At 34.4% G+C, this 19,817-nt stretch overlaps 1 long non-coding RNA gene across 2 annotated transcripts in view; it reads right to left on the minus strand.

Moving 5' to 3' along the window:
- Positions 1 to 3,890: 3,890 nt before the first annotated feature.
- Positions 3,891 to 19,817, minus strand: part of LOC150012618 (uncharacterized) — a 69,225-nt gene continuing 53,298 nt past the window's right edge. For both annotated transcript variants that reach the window (XR_016510765.1, XR_016510764.1), the window contains 2 exons: positions 12,312 to 12,479; positions 3,891 to 4,351 (listed from right to left, as the gene is read on the minus strand). This is a non-coding gene — a long non-coding RNA (uncharacterized LOC150012618). The remainder of the gene's footprint in view (positions 4,352 to 12,311; positions 12,480 to 19,817) is intronic.

Here is a 19,817-nt window from a genome sequence, read left to right on the forward strand (position 1 = left end):
GGTTACTTAGGAACAAAGGAAAGATTTATTAGAGGAGCAGATGGTAGCCTGGGTAGAATGAAAAATCTGACTGATGGGAAACCAAGTGTCAGAAAGGATATGAAATAGGACAGCAGTACAGATCCAGGTAACAGGAAATAAGGGAGTTTCCTCAAGCCACCATTCCCACCCATGTTGGGTTTTGTTTTTTTCTTTTCTCGTCTTCTTTTCTTTTCATTAAATTTTTAAATTCTTTTCAACCAGGGCTTTTGGGGAAGCTAATTTCTTTCCAAATTATATCAATAGCCAGGAGAAGTAATTTTTAATCGGGTTCTTTTCAAATCATACAAAAACAAACAAACAAACAAACAAAACCCCATAATCTTATTTTAGTTTAAAATTAAGTTCCAGTTGAAATCCATACCAGAAAGGGAAGAACAAAAGGCAAAATACTGCTAGATGTACTTCATGTAAATAATGGATAGAAGGAGTAAACATTTCTAATTTAGTCTGAGAGCAGAGAACTGTCCAAAAGGATTTATTCTGCAAATAAGAAATGAAACAGAATAACCACCTGTGTGCATAGCTATTTTTTGAGACAGATGTTCTGTCTTGCAAAAGCATACTTTCAAGTTTGGTGCACAGGAGACAAATTAAAAGCTTCCTCTGACACTTCTGACTATGAAATATCTGTGCTAGTAATATAAACTAAATAAAATAAGAGAACGATGTTTGTTTTCCATAGTCATATCACACCATTTGAAACATCTTTGGTTCTAAATATATTTGAAGTCTATTGTAAATACGGTTAGAAAAATATATTGTTTCCTTTTTCTGGTGAAATATACAAGCTCAAAGAATGTATATTTTGAAGTGAGTTTATGTTAATTTTATTTGGCTTTATACATAAGTAGATGTGCCTTCTCTTGGAAGATGTTGGTTTTTCCAAAGATGTAAATACAGAAAGTGAAAAGGGCACACGTTTTGGTATTAGAATACTTAAGTTCCCAACTCAGCTTTAACTTGAGTGATTTACTCATTGAATCCATGTGTTCTTTTCTGCCTCCCCAGGTGATGCCTAAAGGCTTCATAAAGATTTTAATAACTACTCTAACTACCCACAAGATAAGATACATTTTATAATTGGGTCAAATGTTCTGATGATCACTCAGTAAAGAAGTCAATTGGGGTAACATTTCTAAAGGTATGAGTTAATTTTACCCATGAACCAAAACTTGAAGGAAATAAAACATAAACACCAATTTTCTGTCACTTTGCAAATCTCTTATAACTAAGCCCTCTCTTTCTTGTTCATAAAGGTACTAGGATACAGGCATTGATGCATTCATACATAATCAAGATTGCTGTCCTTTAAAGTATTTCTGTTTTGAAAAGTATTTGGGGGGACTAAATCCTTGATGTTTTATGAGATATGAAGCAATTTAAAATAGTAATATTATGGACAAAAATATTCAAGTAAACGGGTTTGCTCAGCAGTTCTTCATTAAGTATTTAACTCAAAAACATTAAGTTATATTTATGTCTATACATGTGTCTTGTAAATTTACTTGGAAAAAGAAAATAAACCAGATTATTGACAGGTGCTGGAATTTGTGATTTTTATTTTCTTTATGGCTTTCTATATTTTTCAGGTTTCCTATAAGTATCATTTCTATAAGTAGTAAAGACATCTGCTAGACTGGAATGTGATGTATAACAGGAAAAGTTTGGGTGTTTCTGAAATGTTTTGATAAATTAAAAGGCCCAAAAATACTGATGAGTGTCTCTTTATTCTTCATTCCTGATTTTGAAAAGATGAATTTTATAAAGTTCTAGATAGGGAAATTTTTTTAATAAAAATATCCTGCATATGCAGATATTAATAATTGGGTGACAAGGAAACAAATTTCTCTAGTTCTTATTGTATTTAGGTTATATTTTTGACTTTAGGCAATCTAATATAAGTTTCTTTATCTGGTAATGTTTGTTTGGTGATTTGGTTTTAAGATTTTTCTCCAGTTGAGCTTTTTTCTGTGTAATTTTTTTTTAAAATAGGAAATGACATTAACACACTTTCAAAATAATGTTACTTTAAAAACACTAATGGACTGACTTTCTAAAGTACACAGTAACTAACTCTCCCACTGGGGTTTGAAATAGTCCTTGGAATTAAGGGAAAAAGCTTCATTTATTATCCAAGTTTTCATGGTAAATTCATTAAAAAAATTTTTTTAGATGGCAAGATGTGGCTCTCAGGCAAGCAGAAAGATAAAAAATGAACAAAGTAACACAAACTAAATTTTATATCCAAGAATGCCAGCTTATTTAAACTTCCAATAGTATTAGTCAACAAAATCTTTTTTAAGGCATATTTTAGACAATTGGTTCTTGCCCTGAAGCCAATTTTTCTTTTTTTCTTTTTTTCTTTTTCTTTCTTTCTTTCTCTCTTTCTTTCTTTCTTTCTTTCTCTCTTTCTTTCTTTCTTTCTTTCTTTCTTTCTTTCTTTCTTTCTTTCTTTCTTTCTTTCTTTCTTTTTCTTCCTTCCTTCCTTCCTTCCTTCCTTCCTTCCTTCCTTCCTTCCTTCCTTCCTTCCTTCCTTCCTTTCTTTCTTTCTTTCTTTTTTAATTTCAAAATCAAGCAAGCGTTTGAACCAACTGCAACTTGATTTATGAAAGAGGGAAGTGAAGTGGCTTGGGTTGAAATTGAGGCTGCTTCTCTCTGGGTTTCTGCTCTTACTAACTGTGCTGGAAATAAGGGATTCTTCCATGTGTGTGTGTGTGTGTGTGTGTGTGTTTATAAAAGTTTTTAATTGAAGTATTTATCAAATGAAATGCCAAAATGCAGTTATTAGAAGCCAGATTTGGAAACAGGGAGAATTGAAAATTTTCCTCTCATAAGCACAGGAAATATCAAGCAAATTCCCCAGTGAACCCTCAAATAGTATACAATATTAATATTGAAATTTTGTAACTTCATTTAGAAATATCTATCTTTTTTAGGTAAAGGAAATAAGGGATTCTTAAGAATCCTTAACATTTCTCAAGGCCCAATTAAAAAATGTATATTGTAATCTAAGGTTTATCACAGTATACTAACTTTATACACAGTTTTCATTACTTTCTGAGGGGCAGGGTTGAGAGACAGCAACTGAGAAAGGAAAGCAAGTACCTATTGAGGTTACAATATCCACATTTGCCCCAATGCTTAGGTAATTTAAATTTTCATTTCATTCTAATAGACCTCAAAAATGCTACTTTGTAAATTACCAGTAGTGATGGAATAGGAACCATCAACAAAACCTCATCCTGTTACTCTTGCAGCAAATATCTAAACTCACAAATTAGTTAATTCAAGTGCAAGTTTCCATTCCAGGGACAGGCTTTTGTTGGAGCTCTCAGTTAATCTGGCAATTAAGAACAGGGGCCGGCTATGACTTGGCTGAAATTAACAGACATTTAAGCATATTTTTGAAAAGTATGAACTATATTTGGAACTAGTTGTTACCCTGGGGACGAGATCTGAGGATAAGGGTGGAATGTATTCAACTATCACTTAATTAAATATTGTCATAATTTAAAATTTGGTCCCAAATTTTAATTTTTCAAGAACTGCCAAAGTGAACACGCAACAAAAATGACAATAATCACAACCACAATCACAACAAAAACATTTCTTGACTAAAATCTATGAGTCTACTTTCCTACTATGGCCCATTTTTGTTCTCTTCTGAAGACTGAGTCAGTGGAATTAGACTTAATATCCAGAATTATCATGGACTTCATTTAGAAACAAGCCTTTCATGCATTGTGAAATTTCAGATATTGAAATGACATATACAGGGTGTCCCCGCAAAAAATGTATCCACAATTTTAATGATTATAAACTCTGTATTTATTAGCATACAGTTCCCTTTCAATGTTCACAATAAACTGCATAAATGTACTTTTTTATACTTAGCGCTTGTTTTCATACTGATGACCATTCTGGTTTAGACATTGCTGACAACATGAAGCAATGGAATCACAAATATCAAGAATCATTTCATTTGGTATTTGAGCACATTCTCTTTCAATGGCTACTCATAATTCATCAATGGTTTCAAGATTTTTAGCATAAATGTTATTCTTGAGAAATCCCCAAAGGAAAAAGTCTAGTGTTATGAGGTCTGGTGAAGGCGCAGGGTAACCTACAGGACCTCTTCGCCCGATCAATCTGTTTGGCAGATTCTCATTAAGATAGGCCCTTACATCACAATGGTAATGTGGAGGCGCTCCATCTTGGAAATAAAAGTCCTCATCATGAAAATCTTTGTGAATACGTGGTATGGCTGATTCCTGCAGTAAATTCAAGGAAGTGGCAGCAGTTACAGTACCTGCAAGAAAGAAAGGGCCAATTACTCCATGAGCGTATAAGCTGCACCACACCATCAGTTCTGTCTTTGCACTCCTACCACGTCTTCGTACTTCTAGTTCATAACTTAATCGGCTTTCACCCATTATTTCTCAACAGTTAAATCTAAAATGAACAAAAATTAAGCAAGCTACCATCTATTAAAGTATGGATACATTTTTTTTGTGTGACACTCTGTAGAGCCTGTTAAAGGCCCTTTTCTGGGGAAGTCTCTGTGATCGGTAGCATTTGTGTAAATTACAACTCTTCTTAATAACCACACACCCTCACTATCTCATCATAGGAAACAGACAATACCAGCACATTCTCATTTCTGGGACAAATCTGTATGTGTTTCCATGTTTTCCAAGATTGGAGCAGTTAAACTGGTACTGATCAGAATGGATTTGGATCCCACCACTGAACACAAGCATAAAACAAAGGTTGGTGGGGAAGAAAAAAGGTCTTTATTAAAATGTGGCACAATTTGGGGAAGCAGAGAACCCCTTGACTCTAGGCCAATCTCTTCTATAAAACACAGATATCTCTTGTTCCCAAAAAAGACTGAACTCCAAATCCATGGCCAGAGAACCCCTTTCATTCTCACCTGTCCTTCCGGAGCACAAGGCTGCCAGGCCAACTGCTCTCCAGTTCCAGGCTCCCTCCCTAGAGTGCATCCTTGTTAGGATGGCCTTTTTGTTGCCACATGGCAGCTTCTTCACACGTTGGGGCCTGGGCCCACTGTCAACCACTGCAGCTGGTCATGCAGGGGCTTAGTCATCAGGGCCTGGTGCCCAAGGCTGCTCGCACCCCGGGGACAGTGTTCTGGCCCACATGTCCATGCGCTGATCTCAGAGGCAGACAAGGGTGCAGTCTGGGGCCTCCTGCAGTGCAGGGCTGCAGTGTCCCACTGGCTGCCATGGGGCATGTGTCTCTGGGTCACGCCTAGTGCCAGGGACACAGTCTTGGTGCAAGCTGGCCCCCAACCAGGGAAGTGAGGGGAAGCCACAAGGGGCAAGACTCTGCTCCAACTCTGTTTAAATCTCTGGCCCCCAAATTCCATGTGCTTCAGAAGCATCCCACTTTTTAGCCAATCTCATGGGCTAGACTGTAGGTCAGCACCTCCAGTGCTGCCATGTTAACCTTCATGGTACACGTGTGGCTGTGACCTCTCCAGCCTGCACAGACCAAGTGCAAACTTCCTCATGCTGTGTCATGCACGTGCTGCTGGGTTGCTATGGTAATGGGACAGTGGTTTTGTTTACCCATTACCCAGGGGTAGGAAATCTATCAGAAGCCCGCTGCAGTATAAGTCCCACTGCCTCTGGCATTTCCTGACCCTCCCATTACTGCGGGGGATGCAGGCTCTCCAGTGCCACCTTGGGCTCTGAGTCTTCTCCCCAGCGATCTCACCAGATTCCCCTGTTTCAGAAGGACATTTTTCTTGCTCATAAGGATAACACTGAGAAGAAGCTGCATTAAAAGTGACATTGATATGAGTACTAGTCCTTTAAATGGATTGCTTTGGGAAAAAAAATGATCTTGCTTGAACACCACTTTTATAAATGAGGGCAAAATCCTATTTAATGGAACTGCTGTGTAAGCTTTATTTTTCAAGCCCCTAAATTCCAAACACAAGCCTAATATTATAGTAAGTTGTTGGCCTGTGCTTTCTGTGAATTAATGTATCTCAAGTATATTCAAAGAAAAAAAATAGATAACATTTACTTTATTTTTACTTAAAATTGTTCTTTTTACATTTTATATGTAGTAATCAGCATAGCATATATTCAGAAAATATTGTAATAAATGATAAATGTTTAGTTATATTCATGAATTTTTTTTCAATGAGTGTTAGTTCTATTTCTGGTTTTCACTAGTTACACAGGTTTGATCAGTTTTTATATTGATAATAGACTCACTGTTTAAAAATCTTAAATTAACCTCTATTCATATTCAGTATTATTTGCTTACTGTATATTAACATTATTTAGATGTACCTTCAACATATTTCACATGACAAAGAGAGTTTACTGCTTAACATCCATGGCCTTATCTTTTAGAGAAATAATCTCAGCAACTTTTTTTGAGTTTTTATTCCCGGAAAGGGAAGGGCTTCTTAAAAGCTCTGGATTTTAAGGCAAAACAATTGGCATTGTCCATTACACCTGGATAAATGTTTGTACTTCAGAGCAGTTTCCTAGCATTCTCTTTTTAAACAATGCCTCCTCTCAAAATCAACATTGTACTCAGTGATGCTTCTATTTTTGTTTTCCTTGGTCAGTACCAGGGGAAGAAGAACATAATGGGCCCTTCAGAAAGCCTGTCAGGGTGACATGGAGCTCAAGGGAAAGCTAACCATCTAATGATTTCAAGGCAGTTGGAATTCTTGCTACCCCCTTCACTTTCGTAAACAATCAGTACTTGATGAGTGCCCCAAGAGCTAAAACACTGCACATTCCTGCTACATTTACAAGAATAAGGCAGTACACATGCACAAAACATGTGAAACAAGAACTACCCAGTGCTTTTTTCAGAGCTCAGCTCAAAAAACAAGACCAAATGAAACAGAATGTAAAACAGGTTATAAATATGAGTATATATGTTAGTTAAATTTTTAAATATGAGCTATCCAAAAGAATTATATGCAATTGTGTTGAATAAGAAATACTTTGAAGCTGAAATATAAAAAAAAACAGAATGGGGATTTGGAATTGTTTAATACATATTCAACTCAAAGGAACTATAGATTAAAATAACTCAATTTTTATGAAATTAAGTTTGTACAAAAAAAATCTGAAGAGTTAGTAGGAAAGCATTGGAAATAACATGTATTATTACCTAAAAGCATGATAACTTGGAGGATGAAAGCTCTTCAAATAAGAAGTTAACGTAAATTATGTTTTCTTACGTAAACATTTTTAAGGTTTAAAACCTGCATTTGTTAGTTTTTCAATGCTCCAACATTTCAACTGAGAATTACCAGTTTCATAGTTTCCTTTTCCTTGAACCAAAATGAAATCCTTTAACAAAAAGTCTTTTGGTAGTGAATCACTAGCACTAATAGCTCAAGGCCTTGTTTAAAGAATCTCAATAATACCAAAAAGCAGAAGAGGATATGAAAAGAAAGAAAATCTGGACCAAGTATGGTCTAAAAAATTAATTTAAGACATTCTTTTTCCCCTTGCTTCTTCCAACAAAGTAATAACAGTTGGGAGAGTCCTTCACATAGAACTGGCCTCAAGTAGTCCATGAAATACAGAGAATGTGGAGACAGAGAATTGAAGCTGAAATTGTTTCAAAGACCTCAACCTGTTACACTATCCTGAAATACTCAAAAAGGAGACTTAAAAAAAAATTCTAGTTGGGAGGGAGAGAGAAATGGAATTCCATGTTAATGCTCAGACTCAGGACTGAAAATACACTTTAGATTATGAAATTTAAAATACATAATTTAATACTCTAAAGGAAATATTGAACATATTATTGTGGCAAAAATCAGATATTATTATGGAATCACTATTGAAAGTATAAATAATGTACTTATTTTTAAAAGTTACAAATTTATTTTTAAAAATTATAATTTCTAAGCTTATGATTTATTTATCCAAAGGAATTTTATTAAAAGACTACAATATATATAGTTCTAAAAGCTATATATTTTATATATAAATATATAAATATGGATTATAAATAATTATAAACATACAATGTATTTATACTGCAAATCATGTTCTCTCTTACCCCACACACAATGCATATATATGTGTATATGTTATATATGTGACATGTATATATGTGCATAAATTATATGTACTATATATTATATGTATGCTACATTTACACATACGTTATATAAATCTATAAATATATACTTTTTACTAACAGATGTCAACTTCCTTCAGTTTAAGACACAATAATGTCTTTTTCATATAACGGTATGAAATATGAGCCAGAAAGGACTAAGACAGTCACAAAATTAATTAACATGAATAGTCAGAAATTAACATCAAAATTAAAATGCCAAGAGTTTCTAGTTTAGAACACACATATATCATTTTTGTGAAGTAAGCTCATGATTTCTTATACCCCACAATCGAGTTCCAGGATCTAATTATTTTATTTTGCTTAAATGTAAAGAAAGTATAAAAAAATAATAAGACTAACTGAAAATTTAGGTAACAGTTTAGGGGCCAGGATTGTGCTATTAAATAATTAAATGTAAAGTAATTTTTATGGTCTTCAAAAATATTCAACATATCAAAAATTCCCAGTAATAATGATAGCAAACATAAGACATTTGTTTTGTGTCAGGCAATGTTCTAAAAACTTACACTGACTTCTAATGCTTAGTGACCTATAAGTTTTATACAGTTGGCATCGATAAGTTTCCTTTCAACCTTGATCATGTCTGTTGGGAGACAGTAGAGCATGGTGTAGAGTTTCTCATTATTAAGCAATGTCCTACTCTCTTCCCAGGGAAATTAATTCTCTGTTACGTATCATTCATATTGACTTAATTTCTTAAAATTATAATTTTAAATAAATATGATTAAACATACTAGGTATGAACTCTTTATGTTTACAAATCTAATAATGCTATAAAACCAAGCATATCTTCAAATTAAAAATGAACAAATTTATAAAATTATCAAAGTTTTATTGTTCCTTTTGTATGCTGGATAATTTTTTTTAATTTATTTATTTATGTTTAATATTTTTGGGGGGGGACCTCTGCTCTGTAACAATTCCTCTCTCTCAGACTTAAGGCCCTTTAAAATCATATAGAGGACATGGGTGAAGGTCTCATGCTCCTCTAGCTGATTCAACCTGGACTTGGTCATCGTCCTACCTATCCTTGGGTCCAGAAATCCCTAATAAGAGTGAGGGGTGTGGAGGGGAGGGTGGCCTTCCCACATGGGGAAGGTTCTTGCAGACTCCAGGTCAGTTGGCTGTCCTCGGACAATGGCGTGCTTGGTTTAACAGGCTGGCATCCTTGTTGTATTGTGGGGGCAACAGATTTGGCAACAGGGTTAAAAGGCATTGTTAAATTCATAACCACTAGATGACAAAAAGGAGGAATTAATTTTTCAATGTCCCACATTAGGAAAAAAAAAGGTTTCTTTGTATGCTGAATAATTTTTAAATCTAATAATTGTTATTTTGACAGGTTCATCAACCTAATAGTGTACCCCAAAATGTAACTCTGGAAAATTTTAAAGTTGTTAATTAATAAAAAATATGTCATGAAGCAAATAAAAATACAACACAAAATATTTTTGTGATAACAAATCACATTTTTATTTTATTAAATAAAGAAGTGAATGTTACACTATATAAACATCTTCTGTCGGGCTTGGAAGCCACCACTCAACTGAAACTGCTTGGCGAGTTTTCTAGTGACCCCCAATTGCTAGCTGTTAGCTCTGATCATGCTTAGCAACCAGCAGCATCTCACACCATTGGTTGCTGTTCTTGAAACATATTTGTTATTTGGTTTTCAATATACAATACTTTTCTGGTTGTTCCTCCAACCTCTCTTGCTGCTTCTTTTAACTTTCTTATGGTGATTTCTCCAGATTTCCCTGACCTTTAAGATTAGAGCTCCAGGGCTCAGTTCTGTCTGTACTCCTTCATATATACCCACTAACCAGACATTTCTTCTCTATTCATGTCATCAGATATGCCCATCAGTCTTTCACGCGTGGATTGTTGCAATAGCCTCCTAACTGACTCATGGTTTCCTATCTTAGACTTTTTTTTTTTCTAAATATGCCACATCACTTTAATCCTCTGCTCAGAGCCTGTCAATGACTTCTGTCATCCTCAGAATAAACTAAACCCTTATGGTGGCCTCCAGATCCCTACCCCATCGGATTCCAGTCTTTCTCTGTCCTAATGCTTTTATCTTGCTCATTTTGCCCCAGCACATTGCTTTCATTGCTGTTTCTTGAATACAGCAGGTATCCTGAGGCTCAGATTGTCTACTTAGTTTGCCCCTGCCTAGATGGTTCTTTTCTGGGATAATCTCAAGGCATTTTCATTACCTTTGTTATGAGGTCTTCACTAACCATATGATTTCCAGTTGTAACTCGTGACCTGAGACATCTCCTCATTTTATCCTTTGTTGGGCTTTATTTTTATTATTATCACTTATTACCATTTTACATTCTTTGCATTTTTCACTTATTTTTCCATTATTTACCATTTATTCCCCTTGTAACCTCTTCTACCTTCACACCCACCCCAATCTCTATGCATTTTATTTATTTATTATCTTTCTTCCCCCTACCAAAATGCACACTCCATGAGGCAGGTTTTTTTTTCTCCACCCTACTTAATAGCTCCTCTATCCCCAGTGATTAACAGCATGTGACCAGCATATACCGATCAATAAATTTTTGAAAATTAGTGAATGTAAATAATGCATCTTTACTACCATGTCAGAGGTGAGCCAGTTCCTTCTAGCATTTGAAAAGGTTGAACTAATGGTAGCCATACTTCTTATACAAGTAGACTTCTCAAACCTATATAGATATATCTGAAAACTTTTAAGTAGGAGAAACACTGGCACACAGCTTAATTGCAGAACTCAATTTTATAGACTTGGTTCAAACCCTGGTCCTGACACTTAATAGCTCTGCAACATTGGGAGCTCACTTAACCTCACCAGCCTCGATTTCTTCATCTGAAAATACAATAATGAAGCAAATCATTTGTAATCACTAATTTTTATTTTCATTTTCCTTAATTTTTATTGCATTTATTAAGTTGGCATTTGTTAATAAAATTATACAGGTTTCAGGTGTGCAATTCTATAATACATCATCTGTGTATTGTATTGTGTGCTCATCACCCCACATCAAGTCTCCTTCCATCACCATTTGTCCCCCCTTTACCCTCGTCTACCTTCCCCCACTCCCCATTCCCTCTGGTGATCACCACACTGTGGTCTGTGTCTATGAGGTTATTATTATTTTTTGCTTAACTTCTTCACCTTTTTCATCTCATCCCCCAATATTAGTTTAATATTTTAATAATAATAAATGTTTATGAATTAATTATAATTTTGTTTTTATTTTTGATGTTATTAATATTATAAGACCACTATGATAAGGATTTTATTTCTATATAGGAGCAGACACTGTGATTACATAATTTAGAGCAAACATGGCTGATTCAAGAGAAACTGAAACCTGTGAAAGTAGTCTCAGTAACATTTCACCCTAACAATTTGAACAATCATCCTCCACTGGAAAAAAATATTTTAAACACTTATTTTAATTCTGATTCCACTAAGAAATCATGAGTTAAAAGGAGACTTTAGAAATAAAAGATGATTTCAGTTTTATAGTTTAGTATTCATTCAATGCAGTGAGTTTTTAAATGAATGTTTCTGAAAATATTATATATTCTAATACATCCTTATGGACCCAGATTCTTACTTTATATTAATATGTAAGGACTTCTTAATTAATAAGTAAAAGTTGAAAAGTCTCAAGTGTACATTTGTCCATTTTCCTTTGTGATAGCTTTGTTTCTGCTGCTGAGTGACACAATTCTGAGGTATATCAAATAGATTCTGGAATTGTTGTTGTTCTTTTTCTTTCAGCTTTATTGAGGCATACATGTAAAATTTTAAGACAGTTGAAGTGTACAGCGTGATGATTTTATATATGTATACATTGTGAAAGGGTGCTCCCCGTTGAGTTAATTAATAAATCAATTATCTCATGTATTATCCTTTTTGGGGGGTGGTATACTTGGATGGGAGAATTTCTTTCTTTTCAGATATTCTCTCTCTTTAAATATTTCAGCTCTTCTGGATATTGCAGTCAAAATAATGAAGACCTCTTTTAGTTATCTGCATTGGTCAAAAAATAAAATGTAATATATCTACCTTTCCTAAGAACAGTTTTTACATTTGGCTTTTTCATACCTACCATGCATTTGAGAGGCGTGGCTTATTTTCAGGATGAGTGTCTGGAAGGTTAATATCCTGTGATTCTATTTATAGATATATCCATGCTCAGATCCTGTGTTAGGCTAAGGGTGGTTTGTAAAATGAAGGCCTGATGGATGGCATCACTCATACCTCTGTGGAGGAGGGGCTGCAAAGATAAACAGACCCACAACAAAATGGGAGAAGAATATACTATAATTCTATACAATAGTACTTCAAACGAATATACCTGAAAAGGATACCTACAACCTAGTTTTATTTATTGAACAACCATCATTGAATACCTCCCATGTACTAGGCATATGGGATGCAAAGACGAAATAGAACGGTCCCTGATTCCAGCAAGCACAATCTATTTCCCTCTTAAAAGTCTCTGCTCCGAGGAATAACAGCAGCAAACTATGACTCTTACTGACTCCCACAGAGGTGATTTTACTCCTGCAACTTTCACAAAGAAAAGTAAAATCAGGCCCTGGCCAAGTAGCTCAGTTGGTTAGTGCGCTGTCCCTATATGCCAAGGTTGCAGATTTGATCCCCATTAGGGCACATACAAGAATCAACAACCAATAACTGCATAAATACGAGTGGAACAACAATGGATATTTCTCTCTCTTCCTCTCTCTCCTTCTCTCTCTCTCTCTCTCTCTACCCCCCTCTCCCCCTCTGTCTGTCTCTCTCATACTAAAAAAAAAAAAAATTAAGGATGATATGGATTGTTTTTATTCTCATTAAATGAAAAAAATTTAAACATTATTGCTTGTCTGCAATAGTATGATAATATTTACATTATATTAATAAATATCCTAATGATTAAAGTACATTGCTGGCTCATGAAATCTGAAATACAGTGAACAAGTGTAGACTTGGAAGGTCATTTCTAAAAGGCCATTGACTAGTGATTTAATTGCTGAATGCTAAAAGTGGTATGTACCAGATATATAATGAAAAAAAAAGATAAGCATCTGGAGCAAATACTTTGATAAATTAATCATTTCTTTATTCTTATAAACAAAGATCACTTTCCTCTGCAAGGAAAAATCTCAATATCTTAAAGATAATAAACTGATATTCCCTGGAAGATGAATTGTCAAATATATAAATGCTATGCATCTGTGAACATCTTTGTTTCCTCCCCTTGAGAAATAGAATTTCTCTTTATTTTCTCAGACAGGGGATAAAAATAGAACACTGTGAAAAAACACCATTCTATTAATGAAATTTTTCTTATTGGAAACCCCAGTGTCTCAGAGTTCTGCTGACGTTTGTGCCTTCTAATTTTAATGGTGCAGCTTTGTCTTTGGGGCAGCTTGCTCTGACAAGGAACACAATTTATATTTAGAATTTAAATAGCAATGAGAGGTAGGTTGGAAATTCCTTAAACCACTTGCCAAAATCTCCCTTTCGTGGCCATAATTTCAATTCTTTAATTCAGTGAAAGTCTTATTTAAAGTCTTCTAAATCACACAATCATGACATGGCAACCTAGAGTATACTGTTTTGAAACTTATTCTGATATAACTATATATGTAATAAGTATATATTATGAATAATGTGTATGCATAAATTTATATATATTATATACACAATATTTTATCATGTAAAATAGGCTGAAGGACAAAAACTTCAAATAAGCATTCATTTTACCCTCTTATAAAGGATCGACTAAGAATTATAAAGGTCATCTTAAGAATCATAAAAATCATCTTATTCTTTTAAGTAACTTATAATCAAAGGTATATCTACATCAATATATTCAGGGTCCCTGCTTGATGCCACTTTGTCTAAGGCTTTCATTTTTCTCACTCTACCCCTCTCGCTGGTATTGTTCCTGGATCATACCCAAGACATCTTCTCAGCTGTGCTTAAGTCTTTAAACATGATGTGGATGATGCTGTGATGAGTGAGACAGAATGCTTAACGGTGAGACTGGGTTGTATAATACAGTCCACTGCTACTCATCATGATCCTTCTGCTCATTTGCTAAGCAGATGGTCAGGGTTAGGAGTCCCTCTGTGACCATGAAAGAAATGTGTTTTCAGTGCAACCTCAACTGGCCTAAATAGGGAATGAACTCCTGATCTTCAACTTGTTTAGTCCTTTGTTTAACTAAGCAAGATAATCGGTCCAGGTGCTAAATCAATAATCTAAGGAAAGACTAGTTTATGTCCAAAAAGAAAATAATCAGGTTCGAGATGGCATTTTGGTGTGGCAATATTTATTCAGGCCAACATCCCAAAAGGAAAAGCTAAAACATTCAAAAGTAAAGGACAAAAGACAAGTCAGGTCACACAAACAATAGTTAATGAAGAAGAGCTGAAATGCTTTAAGCAGTTGCATGGAATGGCAGAGAGAAAAGGAGTGACAAAATTTGGGAATCAAGAAGCAGCTCCACACTGAAACATAAAAGACAGATATTTACCATGGCCATGGTGTTGAACATTATCCTAAGCACTTTACACTTATTTTTAATTTAATTCTCACAATATCCCTCTAAAGTATATAGATATCTCTATCCATATTTTATAGTCTGAGGAATCTTGGATTAAAAGATAACAAATATTTCCCAAGGTCAACATTCTTCATGAAGAGAGAATAAAAGAAAGGGAGATAAAATAAAATCAGCAGTTAAAAATACAGTATTACTAAAGTATCTATATATTTTTTTAATTAAAGAAAAAAGGGCAGAGATATACTAGAATATATTCTAAGAGAGGTAGCTTTAGAAAATATGAGGTGATTTGGAACAGGTGGACTGTTTTGCCAAGCGTTTATATTTATTTATGAATCTACACACGAGTGACCTCTTCGTGTTGATTTCTGCGGGTGAAAATGTGCAGGGCACCTTCTAATTGTAGGCAACATATACTAAAGCAGCAGGTTCTAAAATATATGACAATAAGAAGAGCTATTTAGCTGGCTATTAATGATAAATGGAATAGAAGGTGATGCCCTGAGATTTTGTATAGGCATATCCTGATTAAGGTGCAGGTTACTTTCCTGGCCTGTGTGGCCCAGTTGGTTGGAGCACCAGCCCATAAACTGAAAGGTCACAGGTTCGATTCCTGGGCAGAGCACATAATGGAGTACATAAAACTAAAAATTAGAGAAGCATGGTATCAAAATAGTGCCATTCCTGTTTAATAGCTATTAAGAGTTAATATGCCAAGAATTTATTATGAGAGACATTATGAGAGAAAAAGTAATTAGCACCTTAGAATAGCAAGATGAAAGTATGAAATAAAATCTAAAACAAGAGAGTCCCTTGAACTGAGTTATGGCATCAATTCATAGATGTTGAACTTTGTAAGAAAAATATCATAGTAATATCTTTTTGAAATAAAGATCTAAAACTCTTTACAGCTTATAGTTTTGTCAGTTAAATGTCAGTTACCAGTCTATTCTTTTTGAAAAGTTAATTTGTTGAGAATTACCAGATAGCAACAATTTCATGTATGAAAGTCTGTAGCCCATAAGTAAACTACATGTGGAAAGCTTAATAACCAATAGTAGAGACAGATATCAACATGAAAATATTAAATACTGTATATTTAAAAACAATTTAGATGGATGCAAGAGGTCGTTTAGTTATTATGACTTAACATGACATGGATAACACAAATACAATGTGTTACTTTTGTCTGGGTTAAATATCCAATGAAAATAATGAAGCTTCAATCTCTTGGCTTTTCAGAGGAGTCTTCATAATATTATCACGTGGTAATTATTTCTTTGTGTGTGTGAGGTACTTGCATAAAATAAAGTGCACAGATTTTAATTGTAAAGTTCAATGAGTTAAACAAATATAACACACACCTATTTGTCAACACCCCAATTAAGATATAGAACATTTTCAACACACCAGCGAATTTCCCTGGGCCCTTTCTAGTCAATATTCTTCTCCTCAAAGGTAACCACTGTTAAGAATACTTTAAAACTTTGTATAAATAAAATTTACAGTATATTTTCTTTTGTATCTGGCTTCTTTTTCTCAACATTTTCTTTTTCTTTTTAAGTCATTCACATTGCTACATATTTCAGTAGTTCATTTCTTTGTATTGTTGAAAAATATTCCTTTACTTTAATCTATTTCTCTTTATTCTCTTATTGATGTACATTATGGTTTCCAGATTCTGGCTGTTATGAATATAGATGCTATAAACACTCATATTCAAGTCAGTGTATATATTGATGTTTTCATTTCACTTGGATAAATAATTTGTAGTGGAATTTCTGGGAAGAAGGGAAGATATGTGCTTAATTTTATAAGAAAATATTTAAAAACATCATTCCAGGACCATCGTATGCCCCTATTAGCAATGTATTCGAATTCAAGTTCCTCCAAATTTTGGCTTATATCTAATGTATGAGGCTAACTTAGTGCTTTTAAAGTGTCTTGAACTCAAATATTGTAAAATCCTAATGCGTAGGCATATTTTGGTATTAATGGTATATGTTCTTAGGATCTAAAAAGTATAACCCAGTTTTATTTCCAATAAACTTAATAAATTACTAAAATGACATTGGAGAAATGAGGTGAGTCAATTTGAAAAGTGAGTCATTAAAGAAAGAAAACTACAGGCCAATATCACTGATGAACATAGATGCTAAAATCCTCAATAAAATTTTGGCAAACAGGATCCAACAATACATCAAAAAGATCATACACCATGATCAAGTGGGATTCATCCCAGGGATGCAAGATGGTTTAATATTCGCAAATCAATAAATATAATACATCACCTAAACAAAATGAAAGACAAAAATCACATGATTATATCTATAGATGCAGAAAAAGCATTTGATAAAGTACAACACCCATTTATGTTGAAAACACTCAGCAAAATGGGAATAGAGGGAGCATACCTTAACATCATTAAGGCTATATATGAGAAGCCTGAAACCAACATCATACTCAATGGACAAAAACTGAAAGCATTCCCCCTGAAATCAGGAACTAGACAAGGCTGTCCGCTCTCCCCACTTCTATTCAACATAGTGTTGGAAGTCCTAGCCACAGCAATCAGACAAGACAAAGAAATAAAAGGCATCCAAATTGGGAAAGAAGAAGTAAAACTATCACTATTTGCAGATGACATGATAGTATACCTAGAAAACCCTATATAATCCACTAAAAGACTACTTGATATAATAAGTGAATTTGGCAAAATCGCAGGGTACAAAATAAATATACAGAAATCTAAGGCATTTCTGTACACCAACAATAAAATCTCAGAGACAGAAGCAAAAAAGAAAATATCATTTACTATAGCAACAAGAAAAATAAAGTACCTAGGAATAAACTTAACCAAAGAGATAAAAGACCTGTACACTGAAAATTATGCAACATTGAAGAAAGAAATTAAGGAAGATACAAATAAATGGAGGCAAATACCATGTTTTTGGATGGGAAGAATCAACATCATCAAAATGGCCATACTACCCAAAGCAATTTACAAATTCAATGCAATCCCTATTCAAATACCAATGACATATTTCACTGATCTAGAACAAATACTCCATAAATTCATATGGAACCAAAGAAGACCCTGAATAGCAAAAGCAATTTTGAGATGGAAGAACACAGCAGGAGGAATCACGATACCAGACTTCAAACAATACTACAAAGCCACTGTGATCAAAACAGTCTGGTACTGGCATAAGAACAGACATATATATCAGTGGAACAGAATAGAGAGTCCAGAAATAAACCCAGGCCTCTATGGTCAACTAATCTTTGATAAAAGAGGAAGGAACATAAAATGGAGTGAGAAGAGCCTCTTTAACAAATGGTGCTGGGAGAACTGGACAGGGACGTGCAAAAAAATGAAACTAGACCACCAACTTACACCACACACGAGAATAAACTCAAGACGGATTAAAGACTTAAATGTAAGCCGTGACACCATAAAAGTCCTAGAGGAAAACATAGGCAGGAAAATTTCAGATATCCCACGTAACAATATCTTCACGGATACATCTCCTAAGGCAAGAGAAATAAAGGAAAAAATAAACAAATGGGACTACATCAAACTAAAAAGTTTCTGCTCATCAAAAGAAAACATCAGCAAGATGAAAAGGAAACCAACCATATGGGAAAACATATTTGCCAATGATATCACAGACAGGGGACTGATCTCCAAAATATATAAAGAGCTGATACAACTCAACATCAAGAAAACAAACAACCCAATTAAAAAATGGGCAAAGGACCTGAACAAACACTTCTCCGAAGAGGACAAACAGAAGGTCCATAGGCACATGAAAAAATGCTCAACATCATTGGCCATCAGAGAGATGCAAGTAAAAACCACAATGAGATACCACCTTACACCTGTCAGAATGGCCATCATCAACAAATCAACAAGCAACAAGTGCTGGCGAGGATGTGGAGAAACGGGAACCCTACTGCACTGTTGGTGGGAATGCAGAGTGGTACAGCCACTATGGAAAACAGTATGGAATTACCTCAAAAAACTAAAAATGGAACTGCCATTTGAACCAGTGATTCCACTGCTAGGATTATACCTGAAAAATCCTAAAACCCTAATTCAAAAAAACGTATGCACCCCTATGTTCATTGCAGCACTGTTTACAATAGCTAAGTGCTGGAAACAGCCTAAGTGCCCATCTGTAGATGAGTGGATCAAAAAATTGTGGCACATCTACACAATGGAATACTATGTAGCAGAAAGAAAGAAGGAACTCCTGCCATTTGTGACAACATGGATAGAATTAGAGAGAATTATTCTTAGTGAAATAAGTCAGGCAAAGAAAGCAAAATACCATATGATATCACCCAATACAGGAAACTAAAGAGCAACACAAACAAACGAACTAAATAGGCAAAGACTAGAATAGCATTCAGTAGGGGGGAGGGGGAGGGAGAGAAGGGGGATAAGTAAGGGAAGGGTCTAGTCAAGGAACGTATATGAATGACTCATGGACATGGACAATGGGGAGGGATATGATTGTGGGAGAAGGGGTGGGCTGGGAGGGGGGAGCAATGGGGGGAAAATGGTACAACTGTAATTGAATAACCAAAAAATAAAATTAAAAAAAATAATAATAAAATTTTTTAAAAAGTGAGTCATTAAAGTAATAGCAAGTAGAAAGCATTTTGATAGAAAAGCAAAGGAAAAATCAGCAATTTTATTTCAAGTAAAATATAATTTTGAAATGTATCTTGACATAAGAAAATTGGAAAGTTTTTTTTTTTTAATGATTTAGGAAAAGAAGCTAGTAAACATGTGGCCGGTTCCTGCTTTCTTGTTTAGTCTCACTTTGTACCATAGAACCTTTGGGAAACGGTATCTGGTGGTCTTGAGAGCTTAAAAAGATCAATACCCTAAATGATAACCTTATAAAGACAAAGGCAAAATGTGTTGGAAATGACTACACTAACTAAAACTATACATACTTTATAGTTGTTATATTTATAATGACATGAAATTTCTAAAAAGCCACATATAATTTTATAATAACAATG

Source organism: Furipterus horrens, unplaced genomic scaffold, assembly GCF_987537825.1.
Source record: "Furipterus horrens unplaced genomic scaffold, mFurHor1.1.pri manual_scaffold_4, whole genome shotgun sequence".
Classification (NCBI taxonomy): Eukaryota; Metazoa; Chordata; class Mammalia; order Chiroptera; family Furipteridae; genus Furipterus; species Furipterus horrens.